Here is a 27845-nt window from a genome sequence, read left to right on the forward strand (position 1 = left end):
TGGCATTTGGTTATGTAGCAATTTGTACTTAAAAACTTCATTGTTGTGGGGAGAACCTGGCAAATTTTTGTTAGAATACATTTCAGAAAAATGATACAAAGCTAACAAATAATAGTGTTGGAGTTATCCACTGAAGGGCTTTAAGAAATATGTGTCAAGTGCTAAAGACTATTTAATACCCTTTCAGAGTCTCTAGCAATCACACTGACAGGGAGCTTCTGTGGGTATTACTTCAGCTCACACTGGGGAAGTCTTGTGGTCACCCTAGAATGCAAGCTCCCTGGAAGCAGAGCCTATGGGTCACACCCAACATTACAGCCTCAGCACCCACAAGAGTATCCTGCACATGTGAGGCACATCTGACATTTGTTAAATGAATGAATGATTGAGATTTGCTATTTCAGGTGAAGTCCGCAAACTTGACTTCACACAGTACGGTGCATGGGAGGCTATTGCTATTTGTAGTATTATTGCTATTTACAGTAAAGTACAAGCAAGAGCCTAATTTATTAAAAACCCTCTTCTTAATGTTCTTTTCCGATTTGAATATTCTTTCTCCTGCTCAATTTCGTAGAAAAGTGATAGGGAGAAGGCTTCCTTTGGTTTACTGATTTTTAAAACCAGTCACCTAGTGTCATCTGTGCCATTGCTCACCACAGGGAAAGACATGACCCACACACGTGAAAAGGAAAATTACACCAAGGATTTTCTACCTGGCCATCCTTCTCTATTTCATCTCAAAGAAAATAAGATTCACTTCCACTACAAAATTGAACTTACAATGGAATTAACAGTCAACTTAGTCTCACTGAGCACTTCCTGAGTGTCTGAGGGCTCAGTTTTGTGCAAAATCTGACCAAGGTGCCATTCCTGACTTCCAGGAAATTTTTTCAAATATCCCTATGATATCAAGAATGGAATAGAACTTACCAATGAAAATATAAAAATTTGATTATCTCCTCTGTGATAAATGCTGTGAATTTCTTTTGCAGGCATAAAGTCTGTATAGGTGTCATCAAAATAAATTCACATCTGAATGATCTTTTGTCAGGCAAGGAGAAGATGCAAAGCCAATAAAAAGGGGCAATGAAGCCACCACTATACATATAAAGCACTCTCCTGTCCTTTAGAGATTTCAGCTCTTTTCTCTCAGGGAAGAATACTTGGTTTATTATTGCCATAAAGCAAGCCTAGACCATCTATGCTTAAATTGGATTCCTTCTTCTATATTATTGTTTGACACTTTGTTAAGGACAGTCTTGTTTATTTCACTGTAAAACCAGAAGCAACAAGTTATTGGGTATCTTGATAGTTTCTAGTAGGGAAAGCAGAAAGAATCCCATTTTGGTAAAATGTTAACTTCACATGGAATGCAATGATTTATCTAGGCTTGTGAGAAGTGTGCTGTCTTTGAATAACATAATCCTAACAAAACTGAATGCACATATGGGTGTCCCCAATGTATCTGTTATGCTAACATCTTCCTTCAAGCCTGCCAGCCTGCCTTCCATGTTCCTTCCCTCCCTCTACTTCCCTCCTTCAATCTGTGTGCTTTCTTATTTCTCATCCTATTAAAAAAAACTAGTAGCATGTTATTAGATTATATGGTCTACTACTTCGCAGTTACCACCTGACCCCAGACAATTCCTCCTCATTTCTAAGTGATTTTGGCCCCTGCTTCACTCCCTCTCTCCAGTATTACACTTGTCAGAATTCTTGGAGACTTAAAGGTCACGGAGATGAGTTTCACCAACACCAAAGTCTCTTCTTTATTGGGCCACCTCTCCTCTATCCTAGCTCCTCTCTAGGCCAATCTGCTCAAACCCCCAGCTTTTCACAGTACTGGTAACTGCCACCCTCCCTGTCATCTCAATTTCACGTACCCTCTTCGGATACAGACCGATAGTCTCCATTCTTTCCAATATTCCATCCCCAACAATTCTTTGACGTGACAGGCTCTTCAGTCCTTGACCTGAGCACTCTGGTACTGGCCCTTACTCCCTTGACGTCCTCACGCCCCTCATCAAGTCAAAGTCATTTTACACAGTTAGTCATTATAATCTGCCCCTGGGGATAGTCTCCGCCTGCCTCCTCCTCGCACTTCGCCATCCTCACTTGGCATACAACAAACCTCCTTAAATCAACTCCCTGCCTACTCCATCCCCTGACCCACCAATCCCCCCAGTCTGCTCACCTACCAGCATCTGCTCCCCTATCTTCTGCCTTCTCATCCATGTGATAGATAAATTATCATTGTTCTTTCATTCTGGAGCCAATTCTTCCACCTGCACTAGGTTCAATTTCTTCTCACTTATCCAAAAAATCATAGTTCCAGCAATGTTCCCCTTTTTTGCTTAGATCATCATTTTTCTTCCTTAAATTACATCATCCCCATCAGCACATAAACATGCTTTTATTTCTCCCATCTTCTGAAAACATCCTTGTCTTGCCAATGGGTTTCAGCCCCGGGCAAATTCACTATGGATTCAATGTGGCCAAAGAAATGACAGTAGAATGTTCTTGGGGTGAAAGGGTTATACCCACCTTTATTTCCAAGGTGGCAGAATCAATCACTAGAATCCCGTTCACTCAGAGCGAGCCTGCATGCAGCAAGCTAGTCTCTGCCTCTGGGCCTCTCTGCCCGCACAGGCGCCCTCCGGGACCTCGCTGCCGCACAGCCGTCCCATTTTCTGTCCTCAGTGCTGCCACCACTCCAGCCTCCACTCTCCTGCAGCCTTGCAGCTGTGTCACTGTATCGCCCAGAGCACTGGGCAGGGCTCTTTATATAGAGTTAATAACAACATATTGCCCACACGTGTGTAGTGAGCTAGTCAACCAGGGCCAGGTGAGAATCCTGGCCCCAGGAACCTTCATTTTACCCACAACCCTTGGCTCTACTCCTCTCATCAACTTTTTATCAATCATCTTACCATTTCTTTGCTTCCTCTGCAGCAAACTCCTTACACTTGCTCTTTATGCCTACAACAACCAGGTTTCTCTCCCTCTGCTCCCTCTGCTTCACCGAAGTTGCTCTCACATGTCACCTGTGACTGCCAAGAAGATGACTCTAATCATTCCTATGACACAGGTGACCTGCCATAGTTCACTCTCTCCTCCTTCAAACACTTTCTTCATTCAGCTTCCAGGAAACCAGGGACTCCCTGAGCCCCATGTCTTCCTCTGACTTCACTGGCTCCTTCTCAGTATCTTTGATGACCTTTTCTCTTCTCTTTGATCCTTGATCTTTGAGTACCGCAGAGGCTAGTCTTTCTCCTTTTCTCTGTCTCTGCTCACAGCTTTGTCGGTATCATGCTAATGACTTCCAATTGCAAACCTCTATTCCCAACTTCAGACTCACAGACCCACTTGCTTATGCAATGGTATCTCCACCTGGGGGTCTAAAAGACACCTCAAACTTGATTTCCAAATGGAACACCTGATACTCCTCCCCAGAACTCTTCCAGTTGCAGCCTTTCCAATCTCCATTGATGGCAACTCTATCCTTTCAGTTGCTTGGGCCAAAACTTTTGAGGCATCCTTGATTCTTTTCTTTTTCTTCCTCCCACAACCACATTCAATCAATCAGGTGATCCTGTTGGCTCTATCTTCAATAATAGCTAGCATCTGACTTCTCTTTGCTACTCCCCCTGCTATCACCAAACCTGAGGCACTTATGCCTTTCAGCAGCCTTGTAATAAGTCTCCTCTTTTTACCTTTGCCCATCTACAGTACTCTCGATATGACAGATGTTTTAAAATGTAAGTCAGAATATACTATTCCTTTCTACCAAGTCCAGAAAAATAGCTAAAATCCTTGTTGTATCCTGTAGGTCATGTACTGGCCTATTGTTACTTGCTTGACCTTATTTTCTACCATTCTTCCATTTGGTCACTCCATTTCTGACGTAATGACTTCATTGTGGTTCCTTTAATATGTAGGTACCCTGGAGCTTTTGCTCCAGCTGTTCACTCTATCTGGAATATTCTTCCTCTAGACATCCACTTGCTACTTCCTCACTTCTTCCAAGTCTTTGTTCAAACCTTATCATTTCACTGAGGCTTTCCATGTGAATCCTCTCTAAAAGAGCAAGCTACCCTGATTTCCCATTTTGTTCTACTTTTATTTCATAGCCTTACTTTCTAATATAATATACATATTTGCCTTACATATTATGCTTAGTTCTATTTTCAGTCCTCTGCGACTAGGATTTAGATCCATAAAATATGAGATTGCTAAATATTTTGCTCACTGATGTATCCTGAATACCTGGAACAGGGACTGGCCTGTCAGGTGGTAGGTGCTCTATGACTATTTGTTGAATTAATGAATGCATAAGTGAAGGAAGGTACAAAGGAAAAGTGAATTAACCTGGTCTCTATGACCTATTTACTTGGACACACTTTTGTTGAGACAGGAAATTCTTTCCCCCAAATGTTATGCCTGACACAATAATCTCTTTGGTTTCCCAATTATAATGGGTTCTAAATTGCTGAGAAATACCCCCCCCCACACACACACACATTTATACTAAAACAAAGTGTTGCTGCGCCTCAGCTGCTGGTAACCATTATGCACATTCTGGGGAGATTATAATAAGAGCTTTTCAAAGACAGAACTAGGTGAGTGGCCTCATTTTAGGGTCTGATATAAAATCAAAACTCAGAGCAGGTTCATCTAAAGCTTGGCCAAGTTTCACACAAACCTGGCTCACACTGAAAGAGAACATAAACTGATATATCTTTTCAAATGGAAACTATGCAAAATTCAGTGGCTTCATGTGGTTTCAACCCCAAACCAGGTGGAACCTGAGGCTTTGGCAAAGTTTCACTTTAAATTCTTAAGTGGGAAAGCAAACCATGGGGTAGATGTTGGAGAAAAACAAAGTGAAATAAAACCTTTAGTTTGGAATAGTTCTGGACTTAATCACTGCTTTTTAAATGTCACCTCATCAGGCTTTAAACAAATACGATCATTATTGGAGAAATTTTCCTCAATAATGAGCCAGTTTTTTTGTTATCCTCTATTAGCATTTCAGAGGTTCTTCACACTCATGTGGAGATTAAATTATTATTTCTATCTGGTAGGTTGTACAATCAAAGAACAAAGATGAAAAGATGACTTGCTGAAGGTACCTGGGAGAATGAACCAACAGAGCTGACATCTCACTCGCAGCCAAGTTCCTTGACCTAAAAAACTTTGCCTTTCACTGAGGGAAACCAGAAATATACTCAGAAAGAGACAAAAGGGAATTTTAAGAATCCTGTGGCTCAAATAAGATTAAGTATTAAAAGACTGTGTTTTTCATAACAGTATTTTGTGAACCCTGAATTGACCTATACAGTGGGAGTAATTTACCAGTAATGTTGGGTGTGTGCATGCATGTGTGTGTAGGAAAGGATACTTCTGAGTTTCAGGAACCTTTTAAATAATTTGTATTCTAATTATAGAAGATGTATCCATATCTGAGATTTTTTAAGCATCACAGAATTTTAGAGATTTCTACAAATCCTAGTCTTTCATTTCAGCTAATTTTTACATAAAACCTCCTGTACAGGTGTTATACGAAGATTTCAGAGAGACGTCTTTAACACGAAAAGGCAGGAATTCTTTCCCACCTGATTTGTGCGGTTTGTCTGTAATTATTAATTTATAAGTCTACTTTTTGACCACAGAAAGAAAGCTAGATAGACTTTTGAAAGGCCAAGTCAATGTGTCTTGCTATTTACATGAAAAGCCATTAAAGTCCATTCAAAAGATTAAAGTAAATGAAACTGTAGTCTGGACATTTATAATCCTGGCATATGCTTAGGAAGAAGAATCCCTGGAGGTAGATGCTGCATTTGCCAACTTCATAGATGGAATTTTAAAAACAGCCACCACTACGTTTAATTCTAGAGTAACTTGTCATTACTGTCCTATAGGTACTTGAAATGTGTAGTTTCTGTTTCTGGTTACTGGCATGTTACAGCTGTAAGGAATGTTAAATAAGCTTAACATGGAACAGTCTAGCATGATCTCTAGCTTATATGAATTCAATTGTTTAATAGATTTTTCTCTGTTGCTTAAAAAGCATGCTACAGAAGTGCTTAGGTATTTACATCAATGTCTCAATATAGATACCCTAAATATGGTGGATCAACAATAGTGATTCATTCTTTTATTCAACAATATTTATTATGCCTGCTATATGCTAACTTCTATGTTAGGCTTTGGGAATACAGAGATGAATGAGCTCCTATCACTGCCTTGAAAGCTTTTACTAATTAGTGGGGGGAAAGAAAAAGAAATGTTTGATTACAAATGTGGTAGGATTCCTATTTCCAGTCAAGATAGGTTCTAGACTTTTCCTCCTTATATACATGGCCAGAAAACTGGACAAAGTATAGGAAGCAACTCCCTCAGACTTTGGACATTAGGCTGTGATCCCTGAGAGAAGGGACACAAGTGAGGTATGTCCCACCAGAGACATCTTCTGGACTATCACACAGCGAGGAGAACCCAAGCAGAGCTGAAGGCTGAGTGCAAGGTGGGGAAGGGAGGCAGAATTTATGGGGTAGATATGAGTTGGGAGGGAAACAAAGGGAGAGAGCTACAGGTATCTGTATGTGGTTTCCTTGAGTCCTTGGCTGAATACAGTTGGGTAGGGTGAGACTCCACAAAGCTGAGCAAAGGACAACCAGCGGGCAAAGAGCAATTACCATGGGGCTGTAAGATCAACAACTCACACTACACATGGCTGGGAGATATGGCAGTTCTGACCAGGCATGGTGGAAAGAATTCACAGAACACCCATGGAGCTTCCAGGAGAGGCCTCTGAAAGATCGGACTCACCCGGCCCCGGAGTACCCATCACTCTAGATCTCACCTAATACAACTTAAAAACTAACTTTAAAAGGTCCAGTTGACCCTCAAGTAAATTAATTGTCTGCTAGAACAAAACCAATACTATTTATAATACACCAAAATCTAGACATTAGACAATGTAATGTCCACAATATCCAACAGCAAACCAAGTAAATATTAGACATGTGAAAAAGCTAGAAGACTCGGCTTCTAACCAGGAGGAAAAACTTTCACAGAAAGAGACTCACATCAAAAGGAAAAAAAAGTGTAACTATGTACGGTGATGAATGTTAACTGGACATATTACAGTGATCATTTTGCCATATATACAAATATCAAATATATACCTTAAACTAATATAATGTTATGTCAATTATTCCTCAAAAAAAAAAAAAGAGAAACTCAGAAATGACAGAGACGATGGAATGAGCAGATATGGACTTTAAATTAGAAGGAAAATATGAAATAATGAAGAGATAAATGGAAACTATTAAAAAGAACCATAGAGAATTTCTAGAGCTGAAATGACAACATATGAAATGAAAGGCTTTTCAAAAAACTAAATGTAGTCTGTTGCCTGGGGAACAGTTTCAATACCAAATAGTCTAACATATGTGTAATTGTAGTCCTAAGAGGGGGTGGGGGTAATGGAAAAATAGTTGAAAAAATAATGACTAAAATATTTCAGGATGTATTAAAAACTATAAACCCACAGATTCAAAAAAGTTCACCTAACCAAAAACATGATAAATATAATGTGATGAACGCTGTAACAGAAATACACAAATGTAAGCATATGATAAAATACACAATTTTTCCTGATCAATTTATGCATTAATTTCTCCTTTCTTCTGCACATTCAGGTGAAGTATTCGTTAATCTCCCACTTCCTCTCTTACCAAATACCCAGATGACTGGAGTCTGTGGTGATGAGGAGGAGGAGGCAGAAGTAGGTAATAAAAGTGTAGAATTAAAATAGTGAGAAACTCTTCTATCCCCTCTGTTTTCCATTGGCTTCTTATTCACTAAACATTTTTTCTCTTATTTTCTATCCATGTCTTACAATTAACTTACCCCTTAATACTTACGGTTTAAATCCTTAGTACCCCAGTACATACTGTTTAAAGCCCTGGCTCTCATATCCTCAACTCCTACTGGGTCTCTTCCATGCAGTGAGAACTGTGTGCTCACTTTTCCGCACCCATCTACCTCCCTTTAAAGAGCGTCATGGAAAACTCTATCTCCTTTCCCAACCTCACATCTTTTCATCTTCCTTAAAACCCTTACTTTCAGGTTCCTAAATTAATGTCTCATTAGAATTTCAGGCCTGGATATATCATCAACATTGGCTTATAAGGGAAGGAAGAACCTCTACTCCTCTTACAAGGGCTGGGGAAGCAAGGTAGGCAATGATAAAACTGCCACAAGAAACGCCTTTTTCCCAACCAAACTTTAAACTTAATGCTTAAATTTCTAGGCAGGTGGCTAAGGTATCTGTCCTTTAATAGAGCTATAGAAATAAAAGCATCAATAATATTACTAGGCAATATTATAATATCAATCAAACCACTAGTAGATTAGTTTATAAGTGATCATCTTTAACATGGCCTATTTGTAACTCGGGGATTTATCTGTATTTACAAACATTCATATCAACAAACATTCCACTGCAATTGTGAAAAACTCTAGGATCAGTTTGAATAAGGGAAAATAAAGTAAAAATCGCTATGTTCTCATCCTTTGTAATCATCTCATCATTCTCCTGACAAACTCAGAGGGGTACAGTTTTCACCTAAGAGGGATACATACTTAGTAAAATAAAGTGAAAGCATAATCTTTTGAAATCTGATTATGTAATCTTAAAGATGGAAGTAAACACCTATATCATATTACAGATGAGAACATGGAGGCCCAGAAAGGTTAAGTGACTTTCCTAAGTCACACAGCCAGTTAGATGTGCATCTGGGACAAAGCTTGGACTTCCCAAAACTTTCCCTTATCTGGCCACCTCTCATTATCTTTAGTGACAGCAGCAAAAAGTACAATTTAGAGCCCCTTCCTAGAAAACTTATTAAGAGTATGTTGCTATTTGTCTTGGCGTTCACTGGAATCCTTTCCTTCTCTTTTTGTAAATGTGGCTGAATGATGGCAGTCCGACAGGAAGCTGTGGCCATGCCACATGCACGGTGGGCTGTGCCCTGGTCCAGCTGCTGCCTCTCACACAACACCAAGTGGTGTGGTGGCTCTGCCTTTTTGCCTCATGAGATTCACAAAAGCTTTTTTCACGCAAAATCATCTCCTTTCAGACAGTCAACCACAAGGGTGGCTCTTCCGCTGCCTCTATCCTGTTATTTCTCAGCCATGGATGGTTTACCACTGGGCTTGCAGTTGTCTATGTGGTGTTCCTATGGCCAAAGGATTATGGTCTTGCAGAGTGATCCCTGGTCACAAGCTACTCTGAAGAGACGTTGGTATATGGCAAAGAGCTTTGGGGATTATTCATTCATTATTCCATGAAGTCCTTGCCTTTCATAACAGCTCTATAATATGCCCAGTGTCTCTCCTAAGACAGATGCCAGGCCACAGACTCCTCCTTGATATTTAATTCTGAGCCTATTTGCACAGGAGTGTTTATATATTCAAATACTTAAGCAAATAGAAGAAAAATTGTATTAGTGAGTTTTTAAATTTACCTCTAGGGAACTGACCCTAGGCAAAGCAAGGATAGGATGCCTCAGCAAAGTTGCAACTTTGTTTTTTAAATTAAAAATGAACATTTCCTGTGCACTTAACTACTTGCAAAACACTGTGCTAAATGCAGTAAGAATCACTGCAGTCTCAAAAAGCACACAACTGAGAGTGAAGAACAGACATATAAATGACAGTATGGTACAACCAAGATTTAAATAAATGTGTGTTATATTTATTTAACTATATATAATATGAACCACAATTAAAGTATAATGTCCACAGGAGTTCAAAAGAAGAAGTAATCAAATCTGCTGTGAGGAAAAAAAGGGGTATTTTACAAAGGTTAGGGCACTTAAGCTTTTCCTAGGAAGTGGGTGCATGAGCATCTGGCCCTGTGTAATGGAAGAGCTCTGCCCAGGCAGGGCGTGTTTGCGGCAGTGTGAGTAGGCTGGGTGGGAGTGTGGGGCTGGGCTGGGGAGGTGGGGAGGCCCAGTCATGAGTGGGAAGGAGGAGCAGGAGCTCAGATGCTGAGACAGGCTGAGGAGAGAAATGATGCTTCTCGGTATATGTCGTGTGGCCCTGGGCTTGGGGCTCTGCACGCATCTTCTCTCTGAGCCCCTCACAACAACGTTATGAGGTCAGTGCTGTTACCCACATGGTATGGAAAGGCAACCTAAGGCTCAAACAGCCCTGCAGTTGCCTAATTCCAAAAGCTAGTAAATGGTAGAGTATCTCCATTGTCTTTTCCCAATACTGTATTTCTTCTCTGACACTGATGGCCCTTGAATGGCGTTAAAAAGGTTCACACTTAATTCTTTACAGAATGGACAGTCACTTTCTGTTGTCCATTTAGTGCCATGCTGATGATCACCTTAAACTTTCACTTGACAGATGCTGGGTGACCATGGAGCAAATGGAGCTCACTCACCAAGCACTTTCTCTGCTCTTTCTTCGGTATAGCAGGGACTTGGTGGCTCGGGGAGCATCTGCATCCTTAACCATAAATAAAGAGAAGTGGAAAACCCAAATCCCAAGGTTATAGTTTAAGATCCTGTTGGCAACATTTGATATGCAATTTTGAATATATATTTTTGGATCATATTTATATAATATATATTTGTCAAATCATGGTTGGATGGGAGAAAATGCTGAACCTAAGGCTAAACAAATGTAAAGGGAAATCAGAAACTAGAAAATTAAAAGCTTGTCTTAAAATAGTTTTGTGTATATGATGATGATATACTCCCAGAGTACTTTCCCATGTATAATGTTATTTGACTCACTCAACAGCTGTCACATTTTAAGTGTTTAATCACAAAGTAGTATTATTATTGCTATTAACTAGGAGGCACATGAATATGTCCTACTCCTGACTAGCACCAGTCTCCACAGGGTGGGCGCTGTGGCTCATGACTGGCTTCTCTATAGTGCTTGGTGCACTGACAGTGTATGTGTGTGTGTATTTAAGTGTATGAAATTATGGGCAGACTAGTATTACAGGAATTTATCTACTCTGCATTTCTGGATTTTTAAAATTTCCACAAAAAAGACTGACAGTTAACATTTTTAACACTTTACTAAGGGTTAGGCATTTTTTTCAGCCCTTTATACATATGGAATCATCTAATCCTCTAAACAGCTAAAGAAAGTCAGTATTAATACTGGCCCCTATTTTTCAGATAAGGACACAGAGACACAAAGAAATTAAGTTGCAGAGGTAACAAATGGCACAGCAGGCCATTCAAACCTAGGCAGCCTGACTTCCAAATCTGTGTTCCTAACTACTATGCTACACTTCTTTCATGCACCACTATGTTAAAATAAAAAGAGAGTTTTCCATTTTAAGAAGACAGATCATCTTTGCTGATGATAACTTTTAAGTTTTCCCAAAGGCCCCCTAAGGTAAGAAAGGCTCTTTTTACATCATCCAAAACATATCACTGCATACATTTTATAGACACCCAAGAAGACCAATAGTTTATTACTAAATAGATGCACAGTCTTACTGTCAACATGAGTAAGGGAGAAAAAAAATGTTTTGATAGTCAGATATACTGTCTGTCACATTCAGGAGTTACTTGTATTGAAAAAGTTATTCATACATATACACACAAGTCATACCAAAGAAACTCTATCTTAATATTTCCATAACCAGAGAGAAAGTTCTTTAAACTAAGATGGACTTTCAAATGAAAAATGTAAATTACATTCCTATCCTCTCACCCAGAAGGGACATTTCAGCACTTACAAACTACTAAGCTGATAGCGCGTCTGACATTTGAAAGAAATTCCTCTATAAACTAATGCTTGGCGATGGAAAAAGCAACTAGAAAATTAAATATTTCCCTAAAAGAAAGGCAGGCTTGTGACAGGCACTGACAGAGAGGGGAGGGATGTCACTTTTGGTCTCTGGCCTCTGTCTAGGGGATACAGATGATGGCACTCTCTCAACCCATTTTAGTGCATGAGAGGAGCCAATCAACTATATATTAAAAGCAAAGCTTTTACTCTTACTCATACTTTTTTCTAATCACAAAGATTATTTGGAGTCAACCCTTAGCTGAATTCCAACAACTATAAGCTTTTATAATATAGCACAAGTGAATTTTTTTCACTTTTATTTTTAATGCTTCAACCAGTAAAGATATTTCATTCTGAAGCTTTTCTTAAAAATGCACTGAGCACATCAATGGAACAGGGAGCGCAGATATAACCTATGCATATATGGTCAATTAATATGTGATAAAGGATCCATGATTATACAATGAGGAAAAGAGAGCCTCTTCAAAAATTGTTGTTGGGAAAGCTGGACAGCTACATGCAAGAGAATGAGAATGGCTTATTGTCTAACTCCATACACAAAAGTAAACACAGAATAGATCAAAGACCTAAATGTAAGACAAAAAACCATGAAACTCTTAGAAGAAAACATGGCAAAAATAATCTTTAACATAAGCATGAGCAATTTTTTCCTGGACACATCTCCTCAGGCAAGGGAAACAAAATAAAAAAATGAACAAGTGGGACTACATCAAACTAAAAGGCTTCTGTATAGCAAAGGACAACATCAGCAGAACAAAAAGGCACCCTATAGTATGGGAGAATACATTTGTAAATACTCATCTGAATAAGGGGTTAACATCCGAAATATATAAAGAACTCATATGTCTCAACACCCAAAAAACAAATAACCCAATGGAAAAATGGGTGGAGGACATGAACAGACACTTCTCCAAAGAAGAAATACAAATGGCCAACAGGCACATGAAAATGCTCCACATCACTAATCATTAAGGAAATTCAAATTAAAACCACAATGAGGTATCACCTCACACTGGTTAGAATGGTGACTATCCAAAAGATAAGAAACAAAAAATGTTGGTGAATATGCAGAGAAATAGGAACCCTCCTAAACTGTTGGTGGGAATGTAAATTGGTGCAACCACTGTGGAAAGCAGTATACAGAGATTCCTCAAAAAGCTAAAATAGAAATACCATTTGACCCAGGAATTCCACTCCTAGGAATTTACACAAAGAAAACAAAATCCCTGATTTGAAAAGATATATGTACCCCTCTGTTTATCACCACACTATTTGCAATAGCCAAGATATGGAAGCAACCTAAGAGTCCATCAATAGATGAACAGATAAAGAAGGTGTGGTACATACACACAATGGAATATTATTTATCCATAAAAAAAAAGAAATCCTGCCATTTGCAACATGGATGGATCTATTATGCTCAGTGAAATAAGCCAGGCAGAAAAAAAACAATTACCACATGATTTCAGTTATTTGTCAAATATAAAAACAAAGCAAAACAGAAGGAAAGAAACAGCAGTAGACTCACAGACACTGAGAAGTGACTAGTGGTTACCAAGGGGGAGGAGGAGAGGGATAAAGGGACACAATAATTCAGAATCATGATTTAAGTTGATCACAGGGACTTTTGAACCACTGTAATGTACATTTGAAATCAACAAAAGATTGTATATTAATGACACTTTAAAAAAAAATCACATGGGAAGACTGTCCATTTGGAGTAGTGTCTGCTTGCCTTACAACCTTGGTGGTAATGAGGTAGATACAAATAAATAAGTTTCTAAAAAAAGGAAAAAAAATGCACTGAATACATAGTTAATAATCCAAGTGATCCTCTAGCCTTCCTTCTTTGCAAAGAATTTTTTCATTTTTGCCAACCATTAAAAATACACTTTGGGATTAGTTTACTGGCAGAGACATAAAACTAAAAGAACAATGAGGGAGAAATAAGGTGCTGGGAGTGGCACAGTGTGAGGAGGACTAGCGATCACCATGCAATACCTTGGCCTTTTAATATGGCAACAAGAGCAATAGGATGTATTTGATTGGCTCCAGAAATCTTCTCCTTCCAAATGCACTTTCACATTCTATGCCTTATATTTATAACAGCCCGGTGAGGCAAGTGAGGCCAGTATACTCTAGTTTTTGTTGGAAAGTACCCAGGAAACAAAATGCCTAAAATTGGAACCAACTCTCAGTGTAGTATTCTTTGGACAGCAGAATTTCATGACTAGGTATATCGTGACACACTCAACATTAGGACAGATACTAAAAATATCTTGATCCCATAGAGCAGGGGCGCTGTATGTGGTTGCCAGTCCTTATACCATGGCTACTGTGCACTGGAGCATCCTTGTGTCAGCTAGACCAGATGCCTATGAATATTGTAGGATAGATTTGATTTGCTGGGGCATTCTTTATGCAATAAATACATTTTCATGCAGAAAATGCATCAAATCTTTTTTGGGGGGTAAAACTGTAAAAGCAAATAATTTTAAAATTAATTTTACAGTGAATACCATTCTAAGAAGCCATTCCTGATTTACTTGCTTGTAAATGATGAATTTGCTAAAAGGAACGCCTGCACTTTAGATGCGGTTGTCAACAGGCTGTGGATAGCCGACTTAGATTTCTTTAAAGGGTACTAGAAAATGAACAGAAAAGAAAATTAAACATGGAATACCTAAGAACCTGACCATTTGTTGGGCAATATTTCGGTTACTTTTTAACTTTTAAATAAAATAATTATCTAACCTTCAATTTAAAAATAAGGGAAGCAGAAATCACTGAAGTTCATGTTAGAACTTACCCCAAAGAGAACTCCTTTAAATGTGCCTCTTTCCATTTTGATAGCCCCAATTTACACACGCTTTCAAACGCACATGTACATCACCATTTCCCCTGCCTCCTAGATTACCACACAAGATTCCTTAGCAATTTTAGAGCAAAATTATAAAACAAATATGAATTCCCACCATCATCTACTTTTATTTTTACATTTTTGTATGGTCTGCAACAGAGAGAAGGACCTTGTCCCCAAATAAATACAAGTACCTAAGGAACAGCTGTTAATCAAAATTGAACACGAACTTTGCAAAATCTCTAGATGGCAGATGCCAAGTAAAAAGCCTCCAGTATTCTGCTATTACAAATACTCAACAAAAATATCCTAAAAAAAAAAGCTTCAAGCAATGACTTACTTGTTTTAAGCCCTATTAATACAATAACAGAATTTTAATAATAGGATTTGACCCTATCATCTAATTATTCCAGGGATGACTTCTCAGAAAATATAACCTTCATTTGTAATTGTGATGCCCTCTTGTAAAATATAAGCAGATGAATGAGGTTAAATTAGGACACCATTGAGAGAAGGACCTAAAATTGAATATATCAGCCACCAGTGGCACTAGGAACTTGAGATGAACACAGATCAAATGCTTCCTCTGTAAGCAGAATTATTCAATCCTAAAAATCCCCTGAAATGGTACAAGGCAGTACTTCTTTTCAGGAAGTGCCAACTTTCTACTGAGAAATATATTCCATCTGAACTTCAGAATGCCCTTCAAAGTTATCCTACAAAAAAAGCACCAGTTTAAAACATCTGGCCTGATACCAAGTTCTGCTGTTGCATTCTGCTCTTGAAATTCACTGTTAGGAAAATGCAGACAGTTTTTCTGGCCTAAACTGTGCCTTAGCGATCTTAAACAAATGCTGTGAACCTAGCATGGGCCATTTCAGCACTGGAGGAAATGAGTCTGCCCTTCTTATCTGCTTTAAGGATGTCTTGGGAACATCCAAATTTGAGCCGGGCCATCTGACCCGTCCTAGGAAGCATTAGCACAAAGTAATCTCTTGTAACACTTATGGTTCTGGGCATATAACAAGACTATTGTGTGTGACCTGATTTCATTTCAGTGACTGTCCCAGTAAAGAATGACATCATCCCATTCTTTTCTCTTGATATCAACTTGTGACTGTCCATCTCGCCCAGCCCTTACCCTCATCATAATTAAACTGCTCCTCCATCCTCTCCCCACTCTAGGAATGGCTATTTTCCCCTTAACTTCCTGCCTGAATGTATCATTGTGGCAAGAGCAAAGGGTTTTCCTTTGGTCGGTCAACATCCCTGGCGTTTGCTTCCTTGCTGTAGCAGACAAAGCACTATTCTGTTGGCAGCCGAACCATACTGCAAGGGCCATCTGCTGGGACAGGTCTGAGTCAGATGAGAATGGAGAGGAGCCAGCGAAAGGTGGTGCAGCCTGATGGGCACAATGTTTCTCATCCCATTAGAGTCTGGTGTTTTCTTTAAACATAAACGTTTTGGCTTTGAGAATGTATTTTCTAAACAGATCCATTTAACGACATACACACATATGTGCACACTGGTGTGCCTGTACATACTAACACTTGCTTTACCACTTATATTTGTATTGAAGACTCATATGTGAAAACATTTAGTTTCAGAGGGACAAAAGGATGATGCAGGAAAAGATATGAGTTGAAAACTGGCATCAGAATGCAATCAAGTAGAACGGCTGTGTGAAAGAAGCTACTGATTGTGTTTTCTTGAAGTGCTATCTCTTAAAAGAAAAAAAGCAAAATCAGCTTCTAAGTCCCACATCCATATAATGGAACATGACGCACGAATTGTAACTATGAACTATGAAGACAATGCAGAAACTGCAAACTGTTTTGATATAAAGGTAAATGGAAAAAAATCAGAATAAAATTGTACATTCTCTGAGTTTACAATTATGTAAAACAGGAGGCAGTACCTTATGAAACTGCTGCTTTTGTAGGTCAAAAATAATCAAATAGCAATTTTCTATCATCCCACATAGCACATATTCATATAGAAAAGACTTATGCGCCCAGACTAAGTATGTGTGTGTGTTTTTTTTAACTCTTAAAAATTATTGTAAGTATTATTAGCTATTTTATCATTTTTACAGCACATACATTACTTTAACTGACTTTAGGATTCTGTGTAATAAACTGCCCTCTTTAACTGGTAAGGGTAAAAGTGATCAGAAAGGAAGAAAGTCTGTTTCTCAGCACCACCAAATTCAGCTCTTTGCACTGCACAGCAATTTTTAAATGCATGTAAGATACCAAGATGATAATTTTAGTACTTTTTAGGGTCCACATCTAAAACTGATTCCTTGAAAGATGTAGGTTACTACTGTAGGCCATGAGCAATTTTTAAAAATCACCTAAATTTAAATTAATATATTGAGTGTAAATTAAATAAAGTAATATGTTTAAAAATTAAGTGCCAGGAAGGCAATAGCTAAGGCATGCTTATGATAAAATTTCCCAGCATAAACAGGCATCAGTGGGGCTAGGAAAGGTCTTAATTTCCTTACAAACAACACAGTCGTTGTTTTAAGTTCTCCCATCTGTGTGCACCAAACCTTGTCTGACAGCACAGTGTTTGAGTCCAGAAGGTACAATAGAGACCATTCAGATTTGGGCAGGTGTATTTCAAGCTGAAAACCAGGCCCCACAAAAAAATAACAGTCTGTTCCACAGGTGTGAACATTTTTGACAAGAATCCTCAAAATCTCCCCCAAACTGTGAAATTTAATTGTCCTTCTGTTGTCACACTATATGTGAATACAACCTATTTCTCCTCGGAACAGGAGAGGACCTTCTGGCAATCAGTTAGGAGATGCTGGGGCAGCTTCTGAGATTTGCTTATAGCATCTCCTGGTTCTGTTCCTTGTGTTACGTACTTTGCAGGTGATGCCAAGTTCAATGAACTGCAGGTAAGCAGTTCTTAAAGCTGGAAAAATATTAAATGAAAGTACTTTATATGCAGATGGCATGAGCAGAGAGGCAATAAAAAATGCACAGAGCAGTAGTTTGAAACCCTAGGCCCATGAAAGTGGTCCTTATTTTATAAACCTGACTGTCTGAGTATACAGAGAAAGAACTATTTCTTAAATGTACCAGATGGGAGGCTTGTGGATATATGGATACAGAGGTGGTTGTGGGAAATGACTCAGCTCCCTGTCTAATTCCAGCTCAAATGATGGATGAGAAGGGGCAGAGATCTCTGAAGTTGGCAGCTGGTCAGACCTTAAGTATGAATTTTCTAGTCCAAAGATGGATAAAGCAGAACGAAGCTTGTTCTCATAGGGGGCCCACAGATTAAAAATAAATAGATAAGTTGTCTTGTGTGTTAAAGTTGAACAAGCAATTCTAATTTGATCCAATATCAGAATAAACTTATTTCTATTATCTCACATTAATGATATGCTGAGAAAGTAAAAGGATGTAATGCTTAAAGTAGTAAAATTATCCATTAAAAGGTGGAAAGTGTCAAATGAAAGATTACTGGCCAGGTAATAACATGGTATCCCAGGAAGGCGGCCTCTTCACAGCACAAAAGAAACTAGGACAGATGCTTTGAAAAATCAGGTCTTCAGTGACCTCTTGGGAGATGTAGGGTAACCTCCAGAATTATACATTTTCCAGACTCTTCTACAGTTAATTTTGAATGGTATGATACTAGAGGCCAACATCTATCTTTCCTACAGAAAAACTGACGCCTTGGCTAGCAGTTCACAAAGAAGAGGTCTGGCAAACCAACTTTAGAAGAAATGTTAAGAAGTCACTCTTCCTCTGTTTATTGAGCTTATTCCTAAACAGGTATCTTTTTAGTTGTTTCCAAATATTTTGCTCTTCTATTTGGAGTACTGAAGTAAGAAGACAAAAATTTCAACTTTTCTTCTCTTTCTGTGGATTTACCTTGTGAATAATGAGCACCCAACACATTACTGGTGATATCCCAGACCACCTGAAGGCAAAGATCAGAAAATTATAGAAAAACTGCCACTGCTCATAATTTTATGTCAACATACTAATCCCAGTTTCTCATACACTTCTAGCCATTTCCTTTCTTCACTTGCCATTTGATGTATGAAGATAAAATGTTTAATTCCATTAGTATTAGAAAGAGAAGCTGGACAAATCAATCCTCAAGAGATGAATCTGAATTCAGAATAGACTTGTTGAAGATTTGGATTGGTTTGGTTCGTGTGGGTTCATGAACTTTTTGGTGATTAGAGGACATTTTCCAAGCCAGTGTGGACCAACACAAGGCTTAGAATGGAAATCAATGTAAGGCAACGAATAGGAAGAGCTACAATTTAAAACCAAGAGTAACTCAACAGTGTTCACTGCATGGATTAGTTTTGGTCAAGAGTGGAGGACAACTTTCAATGCTGACATTTGAGGAAAGACTCATAGAGGTGTATACCCATATAAATCAGGAGCCTTAAGAATGTTTTTGCAGCCAACATTGTATTGCTGAGGTGGGTCTCTGTGACTCTCCCTGGTTCCACAATACTCTTGGCATTAACATTTGTCTGGCCAAGACAAGAAACTCTGAAGGCAAGCTGTAACAACACAGGTGCCTTCCCTACAGTTCTCACTCCTGACACTGGCTGAGCTGGCGGACATTCAGTGTCCATCTAATTTCCCAGAGTTTCCTGACAGCTCACCACATGTTAATAAAGTTACAGGATTCTTTAAATCCCCATTTTGCAGATGGGGCTTTTGCCATTCCTAGAGACTAATGTCATGAAATGGCTCTGCTGGACTGAAGCCTCATTAGTTCTCTCAGCTAAGAAGGAAGAGAACACTACAGAGAGGCACGGGGGCCCCCCAGTCCCTTACCATTCCCCATCCGCAAAACATCCCCATCTTCAAGGGACGCAGAGTGGTCAGGTTTAATTAGTGCCTTAGTTTAATTAATCAAGAGATAAATATCTGATGTAAGTACCTTTAAAAATCGTCTTCAATTTCTCTGTTCCAGAGAACCAGTGTGTCATTTGCCAAATTCACTGTCTTCAGATGATGGTAGGTGTCAGTTAGCCCCTACAGTGGAGGAAATTAGAAGTGCCATCAGGTGCATTTTATTAGTGACTTATCTTTCAGATGTTGCCCTTTCACAACTTCAAAGGAGGACATCATTAAGAATAATATTCTCCAAATTTCATCCAGTAGGATTTTCTTACAATCACTTGCAAGAGGCTTTGAAGCATTGTGCATAATTCAGTCCTTTTGCAGGAATTTCCATTTGACTCTCTCTTCATCAAGGGAGAGCCTTTCCATTAGATTCACTTCATAATATCCTTTGACTGGATTTCATAAAACCAATAAAAAAGAGGTTCTTTTTAAAAAGTTTACGAAGTGTTTTCTAGTTTAAAAGTTGAACAACCTCCAATTTCAGGTTATGAGACCTATTTTAAAAGAAATGTATTGAATCGTAAATCTTCTAAAGTTGCAGCAAACTCTTATTTGATGAGTAGTTAAAGTAAGCATTTACAACTGATTAAATTTGTTTCTATTTTGCATTTATGACAACTCAAAGAAGTGAGTGATTAAAGTCAAGTAGATACTGTGAATATGAGGAAACACCCATTTTAACGCATTAAGTACTTGAAGCAATCTTGCTGTCATGAATAACACATTTTAATATATACACATTGTATATAAATGTGGGTATGATATATAAGATGAAAGAGGAAATATATAGAATATATGCACATTATAAGGAACTATATAAGAAATAAAAGAATAGGAAAATACCACACATTATTTAACAACCCCGAATTGCCTGTACATTAAAAAAATATTTTCCTTGCCCACATAAATATTAAAGCATTTCACCTACAGCGTTCATACCTCTTCAATGGCAAATACAACTGCATGTTGGCATATCCAGAGGGGACTCTCGGAGGTAATGGTGTAGATGATTTCCCTCATAATAGACCTGGAATCTTGTTCTGAAATGGCCTTGATGACTTAGGTCAAAGTGTCCTTTGCTCTGTTGTGGAAACTTTGTGCTTACAGGGAGGCTGTAGCAGCAGACCTCCCTGGAAGCAGGCCTGTGGCTGCAGGGCTCTTCCTCCCACACCACCCTTATCATGTCCCGTTCCACTCCTCCGCCCGAGTGCGCCACCCTGTCATCTGGCCCACCCCACCCAGGCTGCCTGTTGACCTCCCCTGTGCTTCTCATCTCAGGAGCTGGTGAGTTCTAGGAGAACTTCCATATTCTCTGTTTCCAAATATAATATTACAAATATAATAAGAATCATGCAGATGTCCACATTTTAATATGTTCTCAGGGGTACCTATGAATGTTTATAATTATGCATGGCCGTCACAATCTCCTGAAGTAGAGGTTTACATGTGAATGTGAGGCTGTCAGTAACTGGCTGTGGTCATGCTGGCAGAGCCTAATGCCGAAAGAACAACACTCCTTTCTGTGATTTTTCAGAAATCTACTGCTGGGAGTAGCAGACCCTGGCATCAGATGCCTGGATTCCAGGTTGCAGCATTCATTGGCTCTATGTCCTAGAGTGAGTTACTTTATTTCTCTTCATCTCAGTATCCTCCCCTGAAAAATGGGTATTAAACATAGTTATCTATCCCACTAGGTTGATGTGAGGATTACATGCAAACATCTATGTGACAAATTTAAAAGAGTTCATGGCACATCCTAAGTGTTCAGTAAACACTGGCAACCATTATTATTTGGGTTGAAATTTTTTTCAGCCAGTAATAAAGATACTTCCTTTGCAGCGGTAATTTGCAATCAAGAGACATTTTCATGGAAGCAGTCCAGAGTTTTCATGAATTTTATAAACAGAGACTTCGAGTTGTCATCATTAAAATGATAATGTATGGGAGAATGTCATAATTTGAGAATAATGTCATAATTTAATTGCTGCAGGCTATTAAAGAAAGAAGAGAGGCAGCCTAAATATTTCTTGATAAGTGTGCACACCACAGTCCAATAGTTCCTGCTGTGCTATATGAAGTTATATTTGCCAGAATAGAACAAGGTGACAGGATAGCAAAGCCATCACGATTCGCATTTCCATAATCTCCACCCCAGTGGACGTTATTTGCCTGGATCCTTTCCTCCTTCGTATGTGCCTACTTGCAACAGTTCATAATTAGTAAGCATAGCACTACATGTGCAATAGAAATCATTAAAATATTTCTTTTTTTTACAATTTCATTAATGAACACTTGTTAAAACAAATTTATTCTTGAATTTCAGCAAGACAGCACCATCTGGTAAGTAAAATTAATCTTGTTAAATAGGATATTATTGGCTTATGTTTTGTTTCTACTTAATTAGCAATTTCTTTTGGATTTTCAATGACATGATATTACTGTGGATTTATAGTTATGCAAATACAGTTTAAGTGATTTATACCTAGGTGTTCATTCAGTAACATTAGTAGGTAATATTGTACAGCAATATTGGGGGCACTGCTGTCCATTATTAGGCTGGGAAATGCCTCAGGGGAGCACCCATAGCTTGGCTTTCTTGGGTCCCCTTTGCTGCCCCGTGACGCTCTCCATGCTTTCATTTCTCCTGTTCTTTATCTAAGTAAGTCTACTATTCCCCCATATAGTCAAATTTTAAGCACCCCACTGGGATCAGCTGAATCGCATTTCCAGACACCTTCACTTTTCATTTCTCTCACTAGAACTCCAACCACGCTTAAAATCTGTGCCGCGCAATGAAGCATTTAGTTATGTAGTCTCCCCTGTGCCCACTGCTGCCTCCATGGGTGAAGGTCTCTTCTCCATGGTCAGTTTTTAAGGTTTCTAGGCATGTGGGTTGTACCTCAGGCTTTGTCTACATCGTAGACTGTAGTCATAACATGGCCCCTGGTAACTGCCATGTGCTACTTGAGTGCTGTACAGTGAGGACCTGGTCACATAGTGATCCCTGGTTCAAATTTTGGTCAAAAACATCTAATCTGAAATACTCAGTGGCTCTTGAAGCAAGGATAAATTGTTGGCTCACAGCCCTGAGGCCGAGCCACACGGACCTGAATGGAGCAGGGAACCACTGGGGTCATTTGCCCTTCCCTTTTCTTAAGCCAGACCTAACGTATTTTCTGTAAGCATGAGACTCAGGGGTAGGGGTGTGTGTGTGTGTGTGTGTGTGTGTGTGTGTGTGTGTGTGTGTGTGTGTGTGTGTGTGTGTAGGAAGAAAGAGAGAGCTTATGAGTCTCCATCTCTCTGTTCATAAAAGGGTAAGACCTCCAAAATCCCTTCCTACTCCAAAGCTCTGTATAAAATGTTGGCACGTCTGCCCATTAATTTGACATTAGCATCCACAAATATGTGTGGGTGTGGGCTAGAATTTCACCTGCTGATAGTATGTTGGTAAGTTAAGCATGATAGTTTAGGAGCTGTGCTTTAAAAGTTTGGCTTGGCATCGCTCTCTATTAGTGTGTTATTGCACTTAGCACTCATGAATCCATGCTATAAAGCAAGTACATGATCGAACTTAACTCTCTTGGCTTTCTCAGCTGTTCAGAAATTGAGCTGCATTTCCTGGCTCCTAAACTTCATAAACTCATCAGATTTTGCTGCAGAGAAATGTCATTGAAATAACATTCCTCAGTAGAAAACACTAGCACCATTCAGAGTGAAATGCTAAAACAGTAACTGACCCATTTGAACCATGAATCAGAGGCATTTTTCTATACTGTACACATAAATACATTTAGACAGATGGGTGAGGTAAATGTTTGTTTTTTAGAGCAGTTGTCCTTTAATTGTCTCCTAAGAGTGGCTTTAGTCTTGTTGCAGAAGTGCCTTCTGTCCTTGCTCCCTTTGCTTTGGAGAGTAATCACCGGGTCCAGACTGCTTTCCCTACAGAGTTGTTGGAAGGTCCAAAATGTGCTCATTAGAAAGCTTGTGCTGCACCACACAAATCTTGCCATTGTAGATGGTGCATGCATGTGGGACTATTACTTCATGCACAATGACATGAGACCAGAAAACATGTGAACAGGAAGCCAAACCCAAGAGGGAGTTGGGGAGCTTCCAACTTTCCATGGAGCACAGAAATGAAGCAAAATTCAGCAATATTCTGAATTCAGGTGTCTGGGGGACTTCCCAGCTGCACCCCATCCACTCTTCAAACACTGCGCAGGAGAGCACAGCGGCTCAGCAGCACCCAGCCTGGACTGGATCACTATGTCAGCAAACCCAGGAAGGCTAGGAAGAGCGTAGTGCTGGCTCACAAAGCCAAGACTTTAAATGGCTTGAGTAGCCTAAATGTGGAACGGCCAGCTCCATATATGGAAGCTCAGTATATTCTTCACACTTTTAATTGTGCTAATCGGAATTCCCCCACATATATCTTGCTCTTTTCTTTAAACAACAAAACTTTCCCATGATGCAAACTCATCTTATTCTAAAGTATACATTTGGTGATTATTTTGTATAACTGATACAGTAACAGTTCCTTTGTGGAACTTTTAATTTGTCTTTTTTTGGTATGGTTTAAGCATTTCAGCAAAAATAGAAACCATTTTCATCATTTCAAAGGCCAAAGATAATTTCCGAACTTTGGGGAATTCTGAAGTGAGCCATCAGAAGCAGGATGGAATTCAGATTATAACCAAATATTATCTTTCTGATGAATGATAAAATTGTTTATATTTGAAGGGGGAAATAGCTTCTTAAATTTGTATTCGAATATGTCAATTCAGTTTACCATCCAGAAAGAAATACTATACAACTTTGTGAGACGAGCCATGAGGTCTGGGCCTAAGCCCCTTTCATAATAAATGGTATTTGCCATGAAGTGTTCAGGTAGGGTGAATGCTCTGAAATCCAAGAAATCTGATAGAGGTTTTGCCACAGAAGATTAAGTGCTGAGTGTAGAAAGGGTAAAAAGCCTAAGAACACTAAGGTTATCAAGTAACCAGATCTCACAGATTTGAAAAGTCATTCTTTTCATTCGATTGCTTCCTATTCACTCTAAAAGTTAACATTCTTCCAGTTGTCATCTTTTACTAATTCATAAATGTTTCCCACTTTTCCTTTCCAATTGTGCACCATTCAAGTGTATGGGAAGAACCTCCTGGTCACACTGAAGGAGGAAGAAGTAGTTGTAGGCTAAGTCATGGCTAGGTAAGAAATCACCAACTTAGTTTTAGTCTTAGGAATTACCTTCTTTTCTCTAGAAGTGGGTCCCCCAATTCAAAGGCAGTGAAAAAGCTCTGTCGAGGAAAGGACTTCTTGATGATTAACTCTTGATGCATGTGTTCTCTATGAATAAGTATTCCACTAGCCCACTGGCCTTTTTCCTAGTCTCTGCTCATTTCTGAAGGCTCAGAAGAACACAGCACTCTTTTTGAGGGTATACACAGCTATTGGCAAGACATGGACTTCCTTTTGAAAACTTAATGGGTAAACAATCCACTCAGCAGCAGAGATGTGAGGTGAAAGCTCAGAGCCCAGTGAGCCCAGAGCCTGACACTTCTTGGGCGCATTGATTATAGCCCAGACTTTATGTTCTCTTCAAAATTTCCAAGAAAAATCTGGCAGTTTTATAGTTCTCTTAAATTACTTCTGATTTTTATTCAGTGTTGCAGTCTACCCTCTTAGTGACATCCCAGTCCAGCATTACCCCAGCTAACTCAATTTTCTTCTATAAACTTGTACCTCCTCTTGTCCTCTGGTATTCCACTGTAGCTAGCCAGCAGCCTTTAACCCAAACAAACATAAAACATTTTCTTTTTGTTCAATCCCTTCATTCTGTCCCCACGTCACGAATGTTCTAACTTCTTAATATCTCTGGAATCTGTGCCCTATTGTCCACCTACACTGCTCAGGACCTCAGCACTTCTCACTCATACACTACAAGTCTTTTAACTGCTTTCTCCGTATGTCATGGTCATGCCCTATGTCTCTGCACAGCCCCCACTCCATACTGGATACTAGATGACCTATGTAAACTCTTCCTAAAACATGAATCATATCTACTCTCTGCCTTCTCATCCCCATGCCAAGTCCTCCCTGGTCTAGCCAGTGATCAAAGAGGGGTCCTGAAAGTGCTGGACCAAGGGGAGTTAAGGGGCTTGTGCTACAAAGCTTCCATCATTGAGCTGGTTTTACTATGAACAAACAAAAGTCTTATTAAACCAAAATATGTTTTAGATGATGTATACATTAGCCCAACTTTTTATATTGATGTGAACCTAGAAAACAAACTTTTTGCACATCATGAGCTGGTCTCTGTATGAGTTTAGCTTCACTAGAGTTAAGAAGCCCAACCATAGGCATAAAGCCTCAGGATGCTTATGATTGGTCCCCTGACTAAAGCTGCAGCCCCCCTAGATTCAACACTCAGAAGCTGAAGCCAGTTCCCATCCCCAGGTTTTCTCATGTCCTCTTCTCTCCAATGATCTTCTCTTTTGGAATGTCTTTGCACACCTCCTACTAATCCTTTATAACTCACACAATCATCATCATTTTTGTGAAAGTCCCGTTGACTTCTACAAGTCAGAGATAATCACTCTGGCCTCAATTCTGTCACTGAATCTTGAACACACTTCCAGGAATTATACTGGTAAGAAAATTACGTTGCTTTGCTTTGTCTCCTCAGATTATGAACTCTTCTGGGGAAGGATATTAATCCTGTCCACCTTCGTATCACTAGTATTTAGTATGGCATGTAATACATAGTAAATGCTCAATAAATGGATTGAATCAAAGAGGAAAAAATACAGTCAATGGAAAAGCCCTAAAACTGACTGAAACACTGCTCTTTTAAGACACTGTGCTAGATAATTTTACATATCCTATTTCATTTTAGTCCTTTCAATAATCTGTTCCTTGAGGTAAGTAGTATTGGTCTTACTTTGTAAGATGTGAAACCTGAGGTTGAAAATCTTAAAGATATTGATGCTAGCCTTACAAGCCTCACATTCAGATCTCATCATGGTTTGGATTCTTTCTACTATGACCAGGTATGCCTATGAGGCTACTGACATTAGGTGGCTGATCTTTGTAATAAAATTAGCTAGTATAAAGAATTTAACATTGACAGATCACTTTTAAATTTAGGAGTAAAAGTAAGTAGAATCCATTCTCATTTTCAACTTTAATTATGTCTTAGAATTTCTTGGAAGCCACAAAGAATTGTAAGTGGAAATTTTCCTTTAAAGATAGGTTTGCCGTGTTTGTTGAATAAATAATGAATAAACAGCTCTATTACATTCTGAAATTGATATGAAATCTTTCCATTTTGCTAATTTTGGACATTATACTATCACGTAATATACTGAACACTAGCAGATACAACAAAGTATATATATATATACCTATATATTTAATTATCCTGAACTCTTACATATATATGCACACACACAGAGACTTATAGATACACATTATATGTGGTTTTCCCATCTGTTTATCTAAAGGTAAAGACACTCAAGCTCAGTGGACTAATCATAACACAGCACTAAAAGTGAGAGGTGTTGCTTTTCTGTACTACTGTGAATTTATATTTCTTAGTTTTCTTACTTAAAAGAGAGACAATAATTTTCAGTATCTCAACGTGCACCAAGTTACAATCATGATTTTTATCAATGCAAATTGTGCAACTACCCAAAATAGTACTTTATTTTGTTGGCTTGTTCAATTAGTGAATCATATTTCTAAGGTTCAGAATGTCATCTTTCTTAGCGTTATGCTAGAATTTAAATTCACCTTTTGTTGAAAGACAATTTCTCAAAGCAGAGAGCCCCATCTCTCTGAGACAAACACTCTGTTAATTCAGCATTTTTCAGAAAAACTGTTGATAATTGGGGGGTTTGGGTTTTGCCTGTGCTTAAGAAGTTAGTGTCCATGTTCCCTTAATACTTAGACCCTTCAGCTATGCAGTACAAAACTTAGTAAGAAGTCACATGTCCACTATAATCACAGTGTTTTGTAGAGTTTACACTAGATGGTACAAGTTTCAAGCCTATTCAGAAAGATGGAGTTTATTTCCTAGAGTGAAAGGAAACCTCCAAGGGGTAGACTGCTCTGAAATTGTGAGCCCTGCAAGCAGAGATATTGAAGATCAGAACTGTTGCATCTTCCTGCTACCCAACAAGCCAGCTGAATAACCAGGGCTCCTCTGTACAGTAAGGAAATGGGTGTAGGGC

At 38.9% G+C, this 27845-nt stretch overlaps 1 protein-coding gene across 9 annotated transcripts in view; it reads right to left on the reverse strand.

The window, feature by feature from the left end:
- The window catches only part of SULF1 (sulfatase 1), a 165649-nt gene that overhangs the window by 113850 nt on the left and 23954 nt on the right, over positions 1-27845 (reverse strand). For 7 of the 9 annotated variants that reach the window (XM_057498006.1, XM_057498004.1, XM_057497999.1 and 4 more), the window contains exon 2: positions 19649-19743. The exons of the other annotated variants lie outside the window; for them this stretch is intronic. The gene's annotated coding sequence lies outside the window, so the exon portion shown is untranslated. The remainder of the gene's footprint in view (positions 1-19648; positions 19744-27845) is intronic. 9 annotated transcript variants of the gene reach the window in all.

The sequence above is a fragment of the Manis pentadactyla genome, chromosome 3 (genome assembly GCF_030020395.1).
Source record: "Manis pentadactyla isolate mManPen7 chromosome 3, mManPen7.hap1, whole genome shotgun sequence".
Classification (NCBI taxonomy): Eukaryota; Metazoa; Chordata; class Mammalia; order Pholidota; family Manidae; genus Manis; species Manis pentadactyla.